Source organism: Balaenoptera borealis (assembly GCF_965194805.1).
Source record: "Balaenoptera borealis genome assembly, chromosome: 16".
Classification (NCBI taxonomy): domain Eukaryota; kingdom Metazoa; phylum Chordata; class Mammalia; order Artiodactyla; family Balaenopteridae; genus Balaenoptera; species Balaenoptera borealis.
Window position 1 is genome coordinate 32500269 of NC_138872.1, and position 17460 is coordinate 32517728.

General features: G+C 45.3%; 1 protein-coding gene across 3 annotated transcripts in view; it reads right to left on the reverse strand.

The window, feature by feature from the left end:
- SLC23A2 (solute carrier family 23 member 2) overlaps window positions 1-10154 on the reverse strand; it is a 141888-nt gene extending 131734 nt beyond the window's left edge. For 2 of the 3 annotated variants that reach the window (XM_082359062.1, XM_082359061.1), the window contains exon 1: window positions 9989-10154. The gene's annotated coding sequence lies outside the window, so the exon portion shown is untranslated. The remainder of the gene's footprint in view (window positions 1-9988) is intronic. The other variant, XM_082359059.1, reaches the window with a different exon arrangement.
- Window positions 10155-17460: the final 7306 nt, after the last annotated feature.

Sequence of the window (17460 nt, forward strand, 5' to 3'; positions counted from 1 at the left end):
CAAAGACCTAACGCAGCCAAAATATAAATTAATTAAAAAAAAAAAAAGAAAAAGTGAATTGGACCCCATGTCTGTTTTTATTGATCAAGTGAAATAATAAAAGATTCCTTACCCCATTTACCTCCCAGGACTTCTGTGTGGGTTCAGAGGAGCCTCCTGCTCCTAGGATGTTCAGGATCCCTGCTGGAAATGCAGGGCCCCAACGTACACTGGGTGTCAAAAAGCAGGTACAAAGAGGAGAACAGAAAGGGGAAAATCGATATTGCTAGTATATTGTTTATCTTCACAGGGATGAAAAAATAACGAGAAACAAGAACCCACAAAACTTCTCTGAGGGAGAGAACATTTTCAAAGACTGAGAGTCAGAATCCTTGACACAAAAGATGCAAACAGCACAGAATATCTGAACCTAAAGGAAAGATATAACTTGTATAATTCCTTCCAGCAAGAAATTTGAGGTCATCCTTAAATCAGCATAGAAACTGAATTTGGAGAATTACCACAAAAACAGGGACAGACTCTACCAAGAATTTTTTTTATGGTACATAAAATTCCAGGGTCAATGTCAAGGTGACAAACTTTGTTTATTCAAAACACTATGTATATTGTAATTTAGTGAAAAAGACATTGAAAATAGGATACTTTACTATCATTAAAGATTATAAACAATAATGCATTCCAATAAATATTGAAAATAAGAAGGACCACTACCACTTAAACTACCATTTAAACCTGTTCTGTAAGTACTCTGCAGTTTATCTTAAGAAAAAGAAGTATTTAAGAAGAAAAAAAAAACAAATGATGGTTTGCAGCTATTATGACTGCCTATTTAAGAAACTAAAGAGAATCAACTGAAAAGTAAGAATAACAGAGTTTGGTTAGGTAGTACACCAGGCACGGTGCTATTTCATTTTCCTTGCTGACACACAAAATGACTCTGTTTCCCAGCTCCCTTGCATCTAGGATAGGGCCAAGAGACTGTGGAAGAAAATACTACTAACTCCAAGCTTGACCCATAAAAAAATCTTCCATACACAAAATTTGCCAAAGTCTGGCAAACTTAGAGGCCAGATTTTGAAGTCAATTGTGTTATAAGGTGGAAGGAGTCTAAATCCCCAACTCACCAGTTAGGGGAGAACCACCTAGAAAAATGTGAGCAAGAAATAACTTTTTATTTTGTTAAGTGTACAGATTTTGGCTAGCGTTAACTAAGCTGAACAACATAGGAGGTCAGTTACAAGAGATACAGACTACATGCAGTATACTTGCTTTACACCAATTAGGAAATAGTGTATATGTAAGGGAGAAGGAGGAAAATCACCTCATTCTAAATAGCAAGTATTTTAAAATAAAGAGCAATCAATAAGTGATCTGTAGACCATACATTAGGAAGAATCTAAAAAATGAGAGCTATTAAAGATCTGTATGAATCAAAAGATTTGTTTATGGACAGAACAATTCAATATTATAAAGATGAAAAGTCTCCCCAAATTAACAAACGTTCAATGAAACTGCCCATTAAAAGTTATTTTGAAACCCTAAACTGAAACATACTGGGAAAAAAATTGAGCATTGGCACTATCACATAGTAAAGCCTACTATAAAGTGATTATTATGATGAAAATAGCAAGGTCATGGCTAAGGAATACACAGATAAATGGAATAACACAATAAGTCCCATGACAGATATAAGGATTCAGCATATGGTTATGGTTAATAAGTTAATAAGAAAAGAATGAATTAATGAATAAATGGTGTTGGAATTAATGTGGAGAAAAAAAATCCTTACTTCATACCATACTCTAATACAAATACTAATTATAGCTGAATATTAAAAAAAGAACTAAGAGAAAATATACGTGCATATTTATAAAATCTTGGGATAGAGAAGGCATGGGAAGGATAAACAACTGACAGATTTGAATTCAAAGCATACAGCATATACTCACAACTTATGACCAAAAAATGCAAATTTTTTAAATTTATTTTTTTATTGAAGTATAATTGATTTACAATGTTGTGTTAATTTCTGCTGTACAGCAAAGTGACTCAGTTATACACATATACACATTCTTTATATTCTTTTCCATTATGGTTTATCCCAGGATATTGAATATAGTTCCCTGTGCTATACAGTAGAACCTTGTTTTTTATCCATTCTATATGTAATAGTTTGCATTTACTAACCCCAAACTCCCACTCCATTCCTCCTCTACCCCCTCCTCCCCCTTGGCAACCACAAGTCTGTTCTCCATGTCTATGAGACTGTTTCTGTTTCACAGATAAGTTCATTTGTGCTGTATTTTAGATTCCACATATAAGTGATATCATATGATATTTGTCTTTCTCTTTCTGACTTACTTCATTTAGCATGATAATCTCTAGGTGCATCCATGTTGATGCAAATGGCATTATTTTGTTCTTTTTTATGGCTGAGTAGTATTCCATAGTATATATGTACCACATCTTCTTTATCCATTCATCTGTCGATGGACATTTAGGTTGCTTCCATGTCTTTGCTACTGTGAACAGTGCTGCTATGAACATAGGAGTACATGTATCTTTTTTTTAATTTTTAAAATTATTTATTTACTTATTTATTTATCCATGTTGGGTCTTAGTTGCAGCACACGGGATCTTCACTGCAGCATGTGGGGTCTTTTGTTGCAGTGCACGGGCTTCTTTCTAGTTGTGGCGCAGGGGCTCCAGAACACGCAGGCTCAGTAGTTGCGGCACACGGGCTCTCTAGTTGTGGCGCACAGGTTCTCTAGTTGTGGCGTGTGGGCTCTCTAGTTGTGGCACACGGGCTCCAGAGCACGTGGGCTCAGTAGTTGCGGAGCGCGGGCATAGCTGTGGAGCGCAGGCATAGCTGTCCCGCAGTATGTGGATCTTAGTTCCCTGACCAGGGATCAAACTCGTGTCTCCTGCATTGGAAGGCAGATTCTTAGCCACTGCGCCACCAGGGAAGCCCCCCTGTATCTTTTTGAATTATAGTTTTGTCAAGATATATGCCCAGGAGTGGGATTGCTAGATTGTACAGTAATTCTATTTTTAGTTTTCTGAGGAACCTCCATACTGTTTTCCATAGTGGCTGCACCAACTTACATTCCCACCAACAGTGTACGAGGGTTCCCTTTTCTCCACACCCTCTCTAGCATTTGTTTAAAAGATGCAAATCTTAATAGCATATTTCTCAAACAAAGTGAAAGCAGGATCAAATGTAACACGTCTAGCAGCATCAACTTTACTCAAAGATTAGGGAGGAAAAGTGTTTCATGTTAAACCAAGCACTGATGTTTCTGGAACAGAATATAAACTTTACATTAATTTTAGATAAAAAGACTTAAAAGTGTCATGCTTTTTACAGTCCCTAACACTTCAAAATATGCATATATTCCCCCGTATCATACTTCTATGGAATAATTTGTGAAGCAATGTCTTAATATAGCAAGAGCTCCTGAGGGACTTCCCTGGTGGTCCAGTGGGTAAGACTCCACACTCCCAATGCAAGGGGCCGGGGTTCGATCCCTGGTCGGGGAACTAGATCCTGCATGCATTTAGCAACTAAGAGTTCGTGTGTCACAACTAAGGAATCTGCATGCCGCAACTAAGAGTCCACGTGCCTCAAGAGCTCACGCAACCAAAATAAATAAATTAATTAATTTAAAAAAAAAGGAAGAGCTCTTGATAATAAAACATGAACTCAAACTTTTTTTGTCTTTTGGCTGTACCACACAGCATGTGGGATCTTAGTTCCCCGACCAGGGATGGAACCCACGCCCCCTGCATTGGCAGTGTAGAGTCTTATTAACCACTAGACCACCAGGGAAGTCCTGAACTCAAACTTTTCAGCACTGACCACATAAGTATTACTATGAAGCAGGGATAAGCAAACTTTCTACAAGAGCCAGATAGCAAATATTTTAGGCTTGCAGGTCATATGGTCTCTGGAATGGGCATGACTATGTCCCAGTGAAACCTGATTTACAAAAACAGGTGCTGGTGGTTCCCCAATCAGCAGCATCCTCATCATCTGGGAACTGGTTAGAAATGCAGACCAGGCCCCATCCCAGACCTTCTGAATGAGAAACTGTCAAGTTTAAGATCTATCATGTTAGACAAGGAAGAGGCTGTACTCCCAACCAGGTGATATGCCTTTGGAGACAGCAAAGAATTTAAGCCAGCACTGCAGAGGGGACAAGAAAGCCACACCGAATTGGAGACTGAAATCCCAACTACAGAAGAATTGTGAGAAACAGCGTTTCAAGCAGTGCTTTTCATCAGAAGCGGGGGAGAAGACCATCCAGAGTCATTATACCAAGAACTCAGTAATGAAGCCTTGGTCCAGAATGGAAAAGTTAATGCAGGTTTAATTAACGCTGGGGCATGTATGTCTTCACTTGAACAAAGGGAAGCCACCTCAAAGGAAGCCTGTATAAAAGAAATGTGCATGTGTTGGGGTAGGGGGTTGTGGGAGGATCCTGCAGTAATAAATGACGGAAAGGAAGGAACAAAGGACCCAAGCTGGGGTGCAGAGAAAAAAACACTGAGCCTGGAATGAACAACAGGATGGATAAGAGGAGGCAGGAGAAAGCGAGGAGGATCTGTTCTCCTTCAGCCTCAGCATGTACCCTCCACACTGCCCCAGAGTTTCCTACAATGCACATCTCTACAAGTCACTCCCTTCTGGGAATTTCTTGGTGGTCTTCCAGACAAAATTCAAGCCCCATAATATAGTATCAAAAGGAACTTTAAGCTCTGTACACCCTTTCCACCTACCTCATCCTCAGCCTCCCTCCAACCATCCTGACACATTCAACCCCTCTCACAAGCCCCTCCACCTTTACTCATGCCACTCCCACCTCCCCCTCCCCCACACCCACCCAAGGAGCATGGCAATCAGGCCAGCCCTGGGTCAAATTCTGACTCAGCTACTATGACCTTGGGCAAGGAGCTGCCCACCACCAACTTCAGTATCCTCAGATGTAACATGGGAATAGTAGTAATACCTATTTCCATAGGGCTGCTGTGATTAAATGCCATTAATAAACACAGGAAGTGCTAGGCAAAGCACCTGTTGACCAACTGACACTAGTTTCTCTGCACTCTTCTATGCCAACAGGAGCTAAGAAACACAGACCTTCAGGCAAGACTTGGGAATAGCATTCTATCATTGAGGGTCCCAAGGTTTATTGGAGCATTAAGAGCAGAATTCAAGACCCAAGAGTTAAACTAGAAAAGTTTATCAAGTTCCAGTTCCTTCACTGATAAGATGCAGACCAGAACCACGTTGGCTGCCAGCTGTTGAAACCAATAATAGTGACCTCAAGTGTTCAGCACATAGTCAATACCCATTGGCACCATCATTATAGCACTGGTCCTATCACATGGGGCTCACTGTCTAGTCTTTCTTGGGTCCCCTCTACTGCTTAGAGAGGTTCCTGGAGAGAAGAGTTTTAAACTGCTCTTGAGTTCAACTTAGAAGATGGGAAGATTCAACTCTGTAAGAGTCACATGCACATAAATGAGAGAGAGGTGGCCACCCAGATGGGTGAACCTCCACCAGGCACTCATTGAGATGCCCCAGGGCAAGTGACACAAGGAGACGGAAGGATCAGCTGCTTTGGGAAAAACCTATGGAAAGAACCCGTGAATAAAGAAGGCTTTCTGGACCACAGACCATAAAAAGCCATGGTTTGTGGCAACCAGGCAACACGAGGCCCAGGGCAACCCTGAGCCCCTCACTGAAGGAGGAGACCGAAGAACTCATCAAGGGTACAGAGAAACAATGATGAAGGAAGAACTGGAGTCAAGACCATGGCCAACAGGAAGAGGCTGCGAGTTGCACTCTTACGTTGCTGAAAAGTTCACAGGCAGTGAGACTACTTGATTGAAGTCCTAAGTATGATCCTCCATGAGCCTATGCAGTATCCACTACTGTACCCATTACACTTGAATACTTAGATATTTCTGTATATAGTGTATATGCAAATCATGTCTACCACACTTCCCAAGACGTAGGGACTTGTCAGAGGCCATTTTTGATGAATCCAAATTTTCGCTTTTTGTGTTACCTTTAGATTTTAGGCCTGCATAACAACAACAACAAAAAAAAAATATGAAGTAAAGCAAAAGATGGTTATGAAAAAACAAGTAGATGGACCTTTCCCTCATGGGGTAAATTTTCAAGGAGGGTCTTAGAGGCCACCTAGACTTGAGGTGAGGGACTTACCTGCCTGAGGTCAGAAGAGAGAATTAAGACAAAGGACAATGAGAAGTTCCCAAGAAGAGTTACATTTCCATGGAAGAAGACCTCCCCCAAAACATCCACCCTCTCCTTACCACTGCATTTAGTTGCATCAGGTTGGCATGGCAACTTAACATATCATGTGGATGTGGCTCCTGGGGCAGCCACTTTCCTTCTAGGTGCTTAGGCCAGAAACCCTGACGTTGCCCTCAACTCCCTCTCTCACCCCCCACAGACGGTCCATCAGCAATCTCCTCAGCCCCACCTCACAATCCGACACTTCTCACCACCACCCCACCGGCACCCACCTCCACTCAATCACCATCTTCAGCCCTGTACTAGCTGCCTGTCCTGCAGCCCTACCCTGCTCACCCTGACTTCATTCTATTCTCACACATCAACAACCAGCATGTCTCTATCCCTCCTCTATTCAAAATTCTCCAATGGCTCCTACCCAGCCTCAAAGTAAAATCTACAGGCCTTCCTAGGTGCCACGCAGCCTTAAATGATTCAACTCCCATTGTCTTTCAGATCTCAGTCATTCTCTCTTTCTCCTGCCTCAGGGCCTTTGCATCTGCAGTTTTCTTCACGGCAATGCTCTTCCCCCAGATATCCATATGACTCACTTCCTTCACATCTTCACTCAAAGATGACTCAGAGCTTCCCGTTCTACATTTCCTACAATTTCAGCTCCCACGGCAACACTTAATACCCCCAATCCTGCCAGATTCTTCTTCAGAGCACAAAGTCTCATTGTCTGCCTCCACACTAGAGTGTGAGCTCTGTGTGGGGAAGAAATCTCCATGCAGCATCTGGAGCACCAAGGTAGTTACCTGGTACACAGTCGGCAGTCAATACATGTATTAAATGTGGGGAGGCCTGTGAAAAGCATAAGCTGCAAGCAGACCTCAATTCTTACAGAGACAACAATCTAGAACCGGTGACAAAACAACAGGCCAGAAATAGCAAAGCCAGGGAGAAAATTAAGAGAGTGCCATAAGGAGCATAAAGGACCAGTTTAAACTGCTTAGTAGTAGCTCACAGCTTAACCTGAAGCAGGAATGCTCCCCAGCAAAAGAAAGAAAGCAAGCCCAGACTCAGGCCCTCTGGGGAGAGAATAACTGGAAAAACAGCAGGGAATGAAAATGAATTAATGAGGTTACCTGGCACTGGGAACAGACTAGCATGTTGGGAGTTTTTTAGGCAAGGCCTGGAAACAGGTCAGAGAAGGACTGCAAAATGTTTAAGTTAAAATAGCATGAGGGACTTCCCTGGTGGCGCAATGGTTAAGAATCCGCCTGCTAATGCAGGGGACACGGGTTCGAGCCCTGGTCCGGGAAGATCCTACATGCCGCGGAGCAACTAAGCCCGTGCACCACAACTACTGAGCCTGCGCTCGAGAGCCTGTGAGCCACAACTACTGAGCCCACGTTCCACAACTACTGAAGCCCACGCGCCTAGAGCCTGTGCTCCACAACAAGAGAAGCCACCCCAATGAGAAGCACGAGCACGGCGACAAAGAGTAGCCCCCGCTCACGGCAACTAGAGAAAGCCCGCGCGCAGCAAATAAGACCCAACACAGCCAATAAATAAATAAATAAATAAATAAATAAAACAGCATAAGAGGATTAAATAAAAATAAGTTTTTAAAAAGCTTTCATTTACAAGTACAAAGCACTATATAATTGCAAATTATGACTGATGATTTTTAATTCCCTTAACCATAATGGGAAAAACCCTTAAGTCACCAGTGATGCCAGAAATGAGTACCCAAATGGATCCCAGGTTTGTCTCTGGAGACACTGAAGATGGTGGCAATAACCAACTCAGGATTTCCAGTATCCAACACACTAGACCTTAGGCTACTTGAAGGCAAAAGATTGGGTTTTAGTCAATAATATTTGGATTAACAGCACTTGTCACCAAATTAGCTGATGTACATCTAACTCATTTCTGCAATGCTATTATAAATCCACTAGCCTTTGCTACACAAACCAGATAGGCAGTGTGGCATGAAACCTAGCAAAACCCTATCCAGTATTCTAGACAGGTACTTTCATAAGCATTTTTGAAACATCCTAACAGACATTAAAACTCGGCTTGACTGTGCCACATTCAGAAAACACAACTGCCACAAAACCATCTTTGGGAGCGGGGGGGAACTACTATGAAAAGTTATTGAAAGACCTAGTTTCTTAAAAAAAAAAAAAAATCACTCCCCACTCCAAGCAAAGAAACCAAAAGAGAAATGCCCTGGTATTCAAAGAAAGAAGCTGGTCACCATTTTGGCAACGATATAGTCTAGAAAGCAGATAGCTCATGTTCAGGCTGTCAGGTGAAACAGATTGTCAGCTGGACACACCTACTCACCCCCTTTTAACTAACAGGTGTGTCATGAGGGCTTACACTGTGCACACCCACTGTTGGGCTTCTAAAAGGCAGGTGCCCAAAAGCTATTAAATTTTGGATGAGTGAAAAGAGACCAGTAGTGATAGGTTCACAAGTGACCCTGATAGAGTCAACCATGACCCTGTACAGAATTCAGAATTTCTGAGCCAAAAGGCCCTTTTTATAAATCTCACCAGGCTCACCTTCAGGGGCCAAGTGGGCCAAGTCATATGCAAAGGTGAAAAGGCAGGTCTAGACAGCTTGGAAGGGCGAGGCCCCAGTCCAACAGCATTCAAATGCAAAAATATAAAAATTAAAATGTTCCAACCATCCGTGATTCTAACCTCTGGCTTCAGAGAGGAAGAAACTGGGTGAGGGAGATCACATGCCAATTAATGACAGCTCAAACCAGACTGTGCACGATCTCACACTGCCCAGCCTTCTCTGCACACAGACGTCCAAATATCAGCAGGGACAGCATCTTCCCCCTCCTCTCTACCATCACTGCACGACTAAAAGTAGTCAGCAACTGCTAATGCCTCAGACCCAGAAATCCCTTATAAGTGACTTTCTTCCACCTGCAGTTGCCTTCACTTACCCTTTGGGTTGACAGTCAAGAATTTCCCATCAGTCATGCTTAAAACCCCCAGCCTGTAGGCCGAATCCCTATCAGCTGCCCATCAAAGGGACATCTAGAGTCATAGGAAGGAGAAAATTCTGCGCCCATAAACTAGTCACACTCGAAAATGACAATTTCTCTTTCCAGCAAGGTGGCAACAAGGGGTACCGCGACCCCCAGAGAACTGGCCAGACAGAAAGGCCCTGGGGTCGGAGCGAGAGCTCCTAAATACTCGGCGCAGCCATTGTAGGGGAGAAAGAAGGCAAAAATGTAAAAGGCACCCCCCTCCGCTGCCCCTCTTGATGGTCCTGCATTCCTGGGGGCACGGAGATGCCCGCGCGCACCGCCTGCGGAGGGCCGACCGGAGAGCGACCCCAGGCCGCGCGGGCCGAGGGCCGGGAGGGAGGCGGCGGGGACCGGGTCCCAGGGGGGACCCCACTCGCCTCCCCGCGGCACGGCCTCAGGGCCCGAGCGCACGGCGGCTCCGGCCGCAGGCAGGGGTGAGCGCCCGGGGGCCCGGCGGGGCTGCGGGTCGCCGGGCATCCCGGGGCCCCGTGGTCAGGGTGGTCGGGGGACCCCGGAGACGGGCCGGGGTGTGGGGGCGCAGGCCGCGCCGCTGACAGCGCGCGGGGGCCGTGCCTGGCCGGCCTCGTGGGCGCGGCGGGCCCCTCGCGGCTAGGCCCAGCAGGTGCGGCCCGCGGGACGGGCGGGGGGCGCGGCGGCCCGGCTCTCACCTGGCTGCAGACCGCTGGGCTCCCGTCCTGCCGCCACGCCTCGGCTCCGCAGTAACCGCCGCAGCCTATGGTCCCAGCAGCAGCCGCCTGCAAAATGGCGCCGCGGAGGGGCGGGCCAGGGGCGGGGAGCCGCAGAGCCGCCCGCCCCCGCGCCGGCCCGGACCCACCTCCCTCTCCGCGCCAGACCCCCCGCCCTCTGGCCTTCCCCGAGGGAGGGGCTCCCCCTCAGCGCCTGCTAAGCTAGGCGAGCCGCTTGGCACCCCAGGCGCCCCCCCTCGTCGTCCTCTCCGCCCGCCACGTTCATTTTATTTCCCGCCCCCCTGCGTGGAAATCGCCCCCCTTCTCGTGCCTTCCAGTCACACCTGCTTCTGGGGACACACCTGGAATACGGAGTGCTCGCCCGGAGTCTCCCCCTCCTCGTACCCCCTTTTTACCCAGCCTGACACCGAGCCCTGTCATTTCTCGGTGAAGATAAGCAATCTGCGGCGCCTTGGGCTCAGTGGTTTGGATGTCAAGGCACTTTCACCGTTTCTCCAGTTAGGCTGTCAGGTTTTTTAACTTACTGGGGAAGAGATCCTCATTACATTATACAAACACAGTAATATAGACCGAGGCTTCTCAGACTCTCCTGAGGGTCGTGTTTAAATGCGGGTTTTGATTCCGTGGGTCAGGGTGCAGCCCGAAATTCTGCATTTCTAAAAAGCCCCCTGGTGATGCCGCTGGGTAAGGGCGGCTGAGCGGAAAGGCCTCAGGTAAATCCGTGGCCCTCAATCTTTAGCGCGTCGCAACTTCACCTTAACTGCCTCAAGATGCACGTGGCTGGGCCCCACCCCCAGGGCTTCTGAGGCCAGAGGTGTGGAGTGAGGCTCCAGATTTTGCATTTCTGGCAAGTTCCCAGGTGATGATAATGCTGTTCTCTGGGGTTCACCCTTTGAGAGCCACTACTGAAGACTATCTGAACACATGGCCAAACAAATGAACAAACAAAAACCTAATAATTAGCACTCTCATAGCACTTTCCATCTTGAGGCCACAGTCTAGTTGCTATTACAACCGAGTAATAACCGACTAGTGCCCCAAGCAACTCGAGAGAGCTAAAGAACCGTGGACGGTGTCTGACCTTACATGGGGAGGAGCAGATTTTATCATCAGAGTTTTCTGCCTGTTTTACACAGTTTGGGGTACTCGATGTTATAGATATCACAGATATCGATGGGGGGGCGGGGGAGTGACCATCAACTGTGGGAATTTTATAAAATAGAGAGGTGTGGTCCAAGTCTTTGAGAATCAATAATGTCATCCTATTTACTTCTCTAATAACTTGTATTTTTAAAATACAAGAGTTGGCTTGTAAAATTCAGTACACCCTGGAAGACCAGGTGTTTTGATTCACATTGAAGATGGAGAAAATAAGGGACAAAAATTCTGTGACCAGCACCTAGAGAAAAATTCACACTGCCCTGTCCATCTAACATCTCTACCATCCTCCTATACCAGAGAGAGCCTTTTCCAGCCAAACTTTTTTTTCGGCGGGGGGTGTGGGGGGCTCGGGGGAGGGGCATGTCGGTGTGGAGCCGCAAAGGAGGTACTAAGTGTTTTATTCAGCCAGGGATGAGAGATCTCAGATAAAAGAAGGGGAGTTAACGGGACTTCCCTGGTGGTGCAGTGGTTAAGAATCCACCTGCCAATGCAGGGCACACGGGTTGGAGCCCTGGTCCGGGAAGATCCCACATGCCAGGGAGCAGCCAAGCCCGTGAGCCACAACTACTGAGTCTGAGCTCTAAAGCCCGCTAGCCGCAACTACAGAAGCCTGCGCGCCTAGAGCCCGTGCTCTGCAACAAGAGAAGCCACTGCAGTGAGAAACCTGAGAACCGCAAGGAAGAGTAGACCCTGCTCGCCGCAACTAGAGAAAGCCCGAGCGCAGAAACAGGAGAGCTAACTGTTGCATCCTCAGGGTCTCCCTCTCCCTCACTTACAGATTTTCTCTATCCTAAAAAATCTTCCTCTGTCCTGGTCTCTCCCACCTTCCTGCCTGTCTTCCTTCCTGTCCTCCCCAACACTCCTCAGGTGCTGTCACTCTCTGCTTTCTTCGATGTCACCAGTGACCTTCTAGTTACCAAATCCAGTTACCTGTTTGCAGTCCTTTTCTTCCTTGATGGCTCTATAACATTCCATTGACTTCTCCCTCTTTCTCAAAACTCTTCTCTAGCAATAATACCACTGGGTCTTGCAATTTTCCTACACCACCACCCCCCCACCACTTCCCTCTCAGTGATGTAAGAGTTACCTATGCTCACCTCTAAAAATGTTTGTTTTCCTTAGTATCTCCTTTCTCTCCATCTTTTCCCCTGCCCTGTCCTTCTCCAAAGATCAGCCATCTCCTCATGACTCCCAAATCTCTCTCCAGACCAGACAGACATCTTTCTGAGCTTCTAGGCACACATTTCCAATTATCCTCCAGATAACTTCTCCTGGATATTATCCAGGAATTTTTTTTTCTAGAATTTTTCTTTTTAATATTTATTTACTTATTTATTTAGGCTGCGCCGGGTCTTCGTTGAGGCATCTTCATTGTGGCATGCGGACTTCTTAGTAGCAGCATGCAAACCCTTAGTTGCGGCCTGCAGGATCTAGTTCCCCGACCAGGGATCTAACCCGGGTCCCCTGCATTGGGAACATGGAGTTTTCTCACCAGGGAAGTCCCCAGGAATTTTAAATATGGCACCTCCACCGCTGAACTCATTATTCTCTTCTCACAAACTTGCTTCTATCTGGGGTTTCTCATTTTGCCACCAGAAACTTTGAAATCAACTTTGACTGTCACCTATGGTCAACTGGAGTGGGGAAGTGTGTCTGGAATTCTCTTCTCTGTGTCCACCATCCCAAACCCTCACTTGTTCTTCCTCAGACTGTTGAAAAAGCTTCTCTCTGGCCTCTTGGCCTCAAGAGTTTCTCCCAAAGCCATCCTTGTAATCATGTCAAAGCACAGAACTGACCACCTGACACCCCTCCTAGAAATTCTTCAGGGCCTCCTGGTCTACAGAACAACTGGGTAAAAAGAAACAGAATATAGACTGTTTCCCAGGACAGCATTCAAGATCCATCTCTGTCGTCTCCAGCTGCTTTTCTTTTTTTTCTGTACAAAGTACTACTTTTTACTGCTGGCAGACTGGAGTTGATGTCAGAGGCTGACCCTGACTTAACATTGCCAGGGTTTTTGTGAGGATTAAAATGCTTATTTAGTGCTTGAATACATCCATATTTATATATAATTATTTTTATCATCAATTAACTATTAATTCAAAAAATACATGAATATTTTCCTATTCATTTCCTTTTCCCTTTATTTCCTATTCATTTTCCTTTCCTATTAGAGCTGGTACAAGCAGGGTTTTTTCCTCCTCCCCACCCCCATTGTCTAAACTAAATCAGCAGAATTTATCAAGAACATTTTGTGACCTGGATAATTTGATTGAAATTTCTGTCATTTCCAGGCTGTTTTATTTTTGAGAGGTAATTGTAGCTCGAGGCTATCTTTACAATATTTATTTCCAATATCTCTCTGGAGTCTGGAACTGAGGTCGGCAAACCGAGAATACCAACATCCAGGTGGTGAGCAGGCAGGAAAGAGCTAGCCTGAGGCCTGGAGGGACGTGTGCTTAGTGGTTGATCACTACAGAACACGACCCAGTCCTTCTGTGAGGACTGGGGCCTCTATTCCCCAAAAAGGAACAAAAATTTAGTCATCATTGCATCATTTTCCACGTATCAGATTGGCAAAGATTAATAACATCCAAGGTTGGTTATGGCAAAGGGAAATGAATACTCTCAAAATCTGTGGGAGGAAGTCTAAATTGGTCTGCCCTTTCTGGAATAGGATTTAGAGATATCTGTCTGTTTAGATGCACATATATCTGTTAAAATATCTGTTTAAATGCATGCACCCTTAACCCAGAATACAAGTTCAGGGAATTTACCTGACACAAACACACACTGGAGAGCACAGGGATTTATGGCTGAGGATGCTCAAGGAGACATGTCCCCTGCCCCTTCAGCCTCCTCCATGTCCCCCTTTGCTCAGTAGCCCCTCCTGACCTCAGATCCCTCCCTCCTCAGCCCCCCTCACCCCCACACCCAGCGCAACTGAAGCCCAGCCCTGTCAGCCACAAAGACACTGGTATTCTCTCCACCAAGCTCAGCCCTCCTGCCGAGGCAGCCTTAGCCTCTTATCTGCTGACTCCTTGCAGATTTCTCATCTGCACTCCCAGCCTCTCCTTGTACCTTGAGGACGCTGTTACCTGACTGCTGGTACCCACAGCTGTCTCTCTTAGTGGTCAGCCTGGTGATAAAGATAGCATCTTATGGTATACCTATACATAGAATATTTTTTGACCTTAAAAAGGAATGAAATTCTGATATGTGCTACAACCAGGGTGATTCTTGAAGACATTAGGCTAAGTGAAAGAAGTCAGATACAAAAGGACAAAGACCACCCTTTATAAGTCCCTCACAGGTGAACTTTCTTACCCATCCCCACCCCCATCAACCTCAAATTCCCTATCTGTCCATAGCCCCTACTTGCTTCCTGCTCCCAGGAGACCATTCATGAGCGGTGTGTTCCCTCTTCTTATCCACAACCCGATGTGCCCTGGGGGGACCCCTCTTCCCAGCCTCTGGACTAAAGAGCCCTCTGAGGCCTCCCTCCCTCAGCTGTCCTCCTGCCCTGCATTCCGGCGCTGACCACTCCTTTCTAAAACCTGCCTCCTTCCCAGTTCATGTACCTCTCTCCCCTTCTCAGCTCAGCTTCTGGAAAGAGCTGCCTCCAGTGCCTGTCTCCTCATCCTGACATCCCTCCTCTCTTCACCTTCTGGCAATCTGGTTCTGTCCCTATTTTCCTCTGAAACTGCCCAGGTAGATTAGCCATTTCCTCCAAACTGCACAATCCAAGGGATCTTTTCTGTACGCATGTTACTAGAACTTTCTGGAGGCATTTGGCATAGCAAGTGCTATGTTCCCTCAGGAAAAGCTCTCTTTCCTTGGATTTGTGGCTGCATTTCCTACTGGTTCTTCTACATCTCTGACCATTTTTTTTCTGTCTCCTTCTCAGATTCCTTTTCCTCCTGCCTGCTTCAAACACTAGGGGTGGGGGCGGGGGGAGTGTGGTTGTGTCTGTTTCTGTTTTCCCCTCAAAAGCCCTTCAGGGGCTTAGCTGTTCCTTCTGCTTGGACATCTTACTCTTTCTTCTGGATCATTCTTGCTCATCCTTTAAGTCTCACCTTAGCCTCTCCTAGAAACCTCTCTTGAGCCCCTCAGCTGGTGTAAGTGTAGCCTGGGGTACTTCCTAGTATTTAGACTGGACTTATATAGAAATGATTTGTTTTTCTGTCTCACTGCCCTGCCTCATTAACTGTCAGCTCCTCCAGGACAGAGATCTTGACCTATATAACTCTGCATGCAGCTAAAATAGTACCTGCCACACAGTAGATGCTCAGTAAGTACTTAATGATCTCAGCTGTTGGACTGAACCAATGGAGTCTGGCCACTGATGGAAGGTGAGATGTGAAGGGAGAGAAAGACTCAGGATTAACTCCCAGGTTCCTGGAGAACTGGAAGCTAAGAGAGAAACACAAATTAGAGGTAAAACACAAAAAGCCTCAAATGCTGGGTAAAAATAAAATAGAATTTTATTCAATAAGGGAGTCATTTGAACCTAGACCCTCATGGAGACACTTAGTCTTTGGGGAAAAAATGGAAAAAGAATAAAAATCCATCAGTAATTATATAAAGTAGAAAAGAAGCAAAACTAATCCAAGCTGTTGGAATTCAGGATGCTGTCACCCTGTCGGGGGATAATGATTAAAGAGAAGACCATAGGGTCTTCCGAGGAGCTGGCCACATTCTTTGCTTTGATCTGGGTGCTAGGCACACGAGCATATTCACTTTGTGAGATTTCATTAAGCTGCACACTTGTGATATGTGCATTTTTCTGTATGTACACTACAAAAAGTCTTTATTAAGTAAATGCAACAACTAGACTTAGAAAAAAATCCAGTTAACAGATTTATATCCAATAAATTGGGTATTCCCCATTTTAAATAACATGGTCCATCTCCAAAAGAAAGTGGCAATGAAGCCCCAGTCTAGAGTGGGTGCTGGGGCAAAAGGTCAGGCCCAAGAAGGTGAACTGATACAAGTTATTGTCTCCAGGAATGTGCACTTTAGGAAACAGGGATGTGTATATATATATACTGTAGGATGTGAAGGTTTGATTTGGAATATTCTTTAGTCCTAGGATAAATGTGACATACTATTCCTGCAGCCTTAGAGAAAAGGCACAGGGTCCCTGCCCCATCTCTGCCTTGCTGAATGACCTTGGGGAAACCATTTAACCAAGCTACACGTGGGTGTCCTATTATGCAAACTCAAGACAATTCTGTCTACTCTATCTACCACCTAGGTGGGTATAAGGATTAAATGATATAATTACTGTGAACATGTTTTCTGCAAATGTTTTTCATAGCCCTTTACAAATACAAAATACCTATTAGTATAAGAGGCCTAGTCTAGCTGTAGAACTGAGCCCACAATTTGTTTTGAGCCGTAATATCACACAATCATTCTTTCCATGGACTATGTTTACACTCCGTCCATATTAAATTTCATTCTCTTTGTTTTCGATAAGGTCTCCAGTTATATAAGGTCACTTGGAATTCAGGTCCTTTGTGCCCAGATTGTTGGCTGCACCACTTACATCTGATATAAGTTAGTATAGCCACTCTTCACTGGTCACATGTTACCTGGCAGGCACTGGGCTAGACATCATTGACAAAACTCACCTCATCTGCCCCAGTGAGCCTACATACTGGTAAGTATGGGAGGTCAGAAGAGAAATAATTGTATACCCAATGTCTGGCTGGGCTCCTGGTACCCAGTAGACTTGTGTTCTAAGACATGAAATGGCAACCAGCAAGTAAATAATATGTGTGTCTGTGGTAAGTGCTAAAAAGGAACAATAAAAGGGGCTGACTATAATCCAGATTGGGGGGCCATCTTAGGTAAAGTGGTAAAGAAGGACTAAAGAGGGAACATTATTGCCGAGACTCAAAGAAGCCAGTTATGCAGAGCTGGGAAAAGACCATTCTAGAAAGAGGAATAGCAAGTATAAATGTCCTGAGACAGGAAAGAGCATGTCATGTTTAAGAAATTGAAAAGCAGTTGGTGTGACTGGGATGTGGAATGTAGGAGGAAGAATGTGATGAAATGAGATTGAGGAAGAGGTCATGAGGGGCCCAGATGGAACAGGGTTTCTAAGTATAATAGGAAGTCATTAGAGGGTACGAGCAGGGGAATAACATGATCTCATTTCTGTTTTAAGATGATCACTCTGTTGCCATGTGGATAATGTACTGGAGGAGTCAAGGGTAAAGCAAACAGAACAGGGAGGAGTTACAGTAGTTCAGATGGAAGATGGT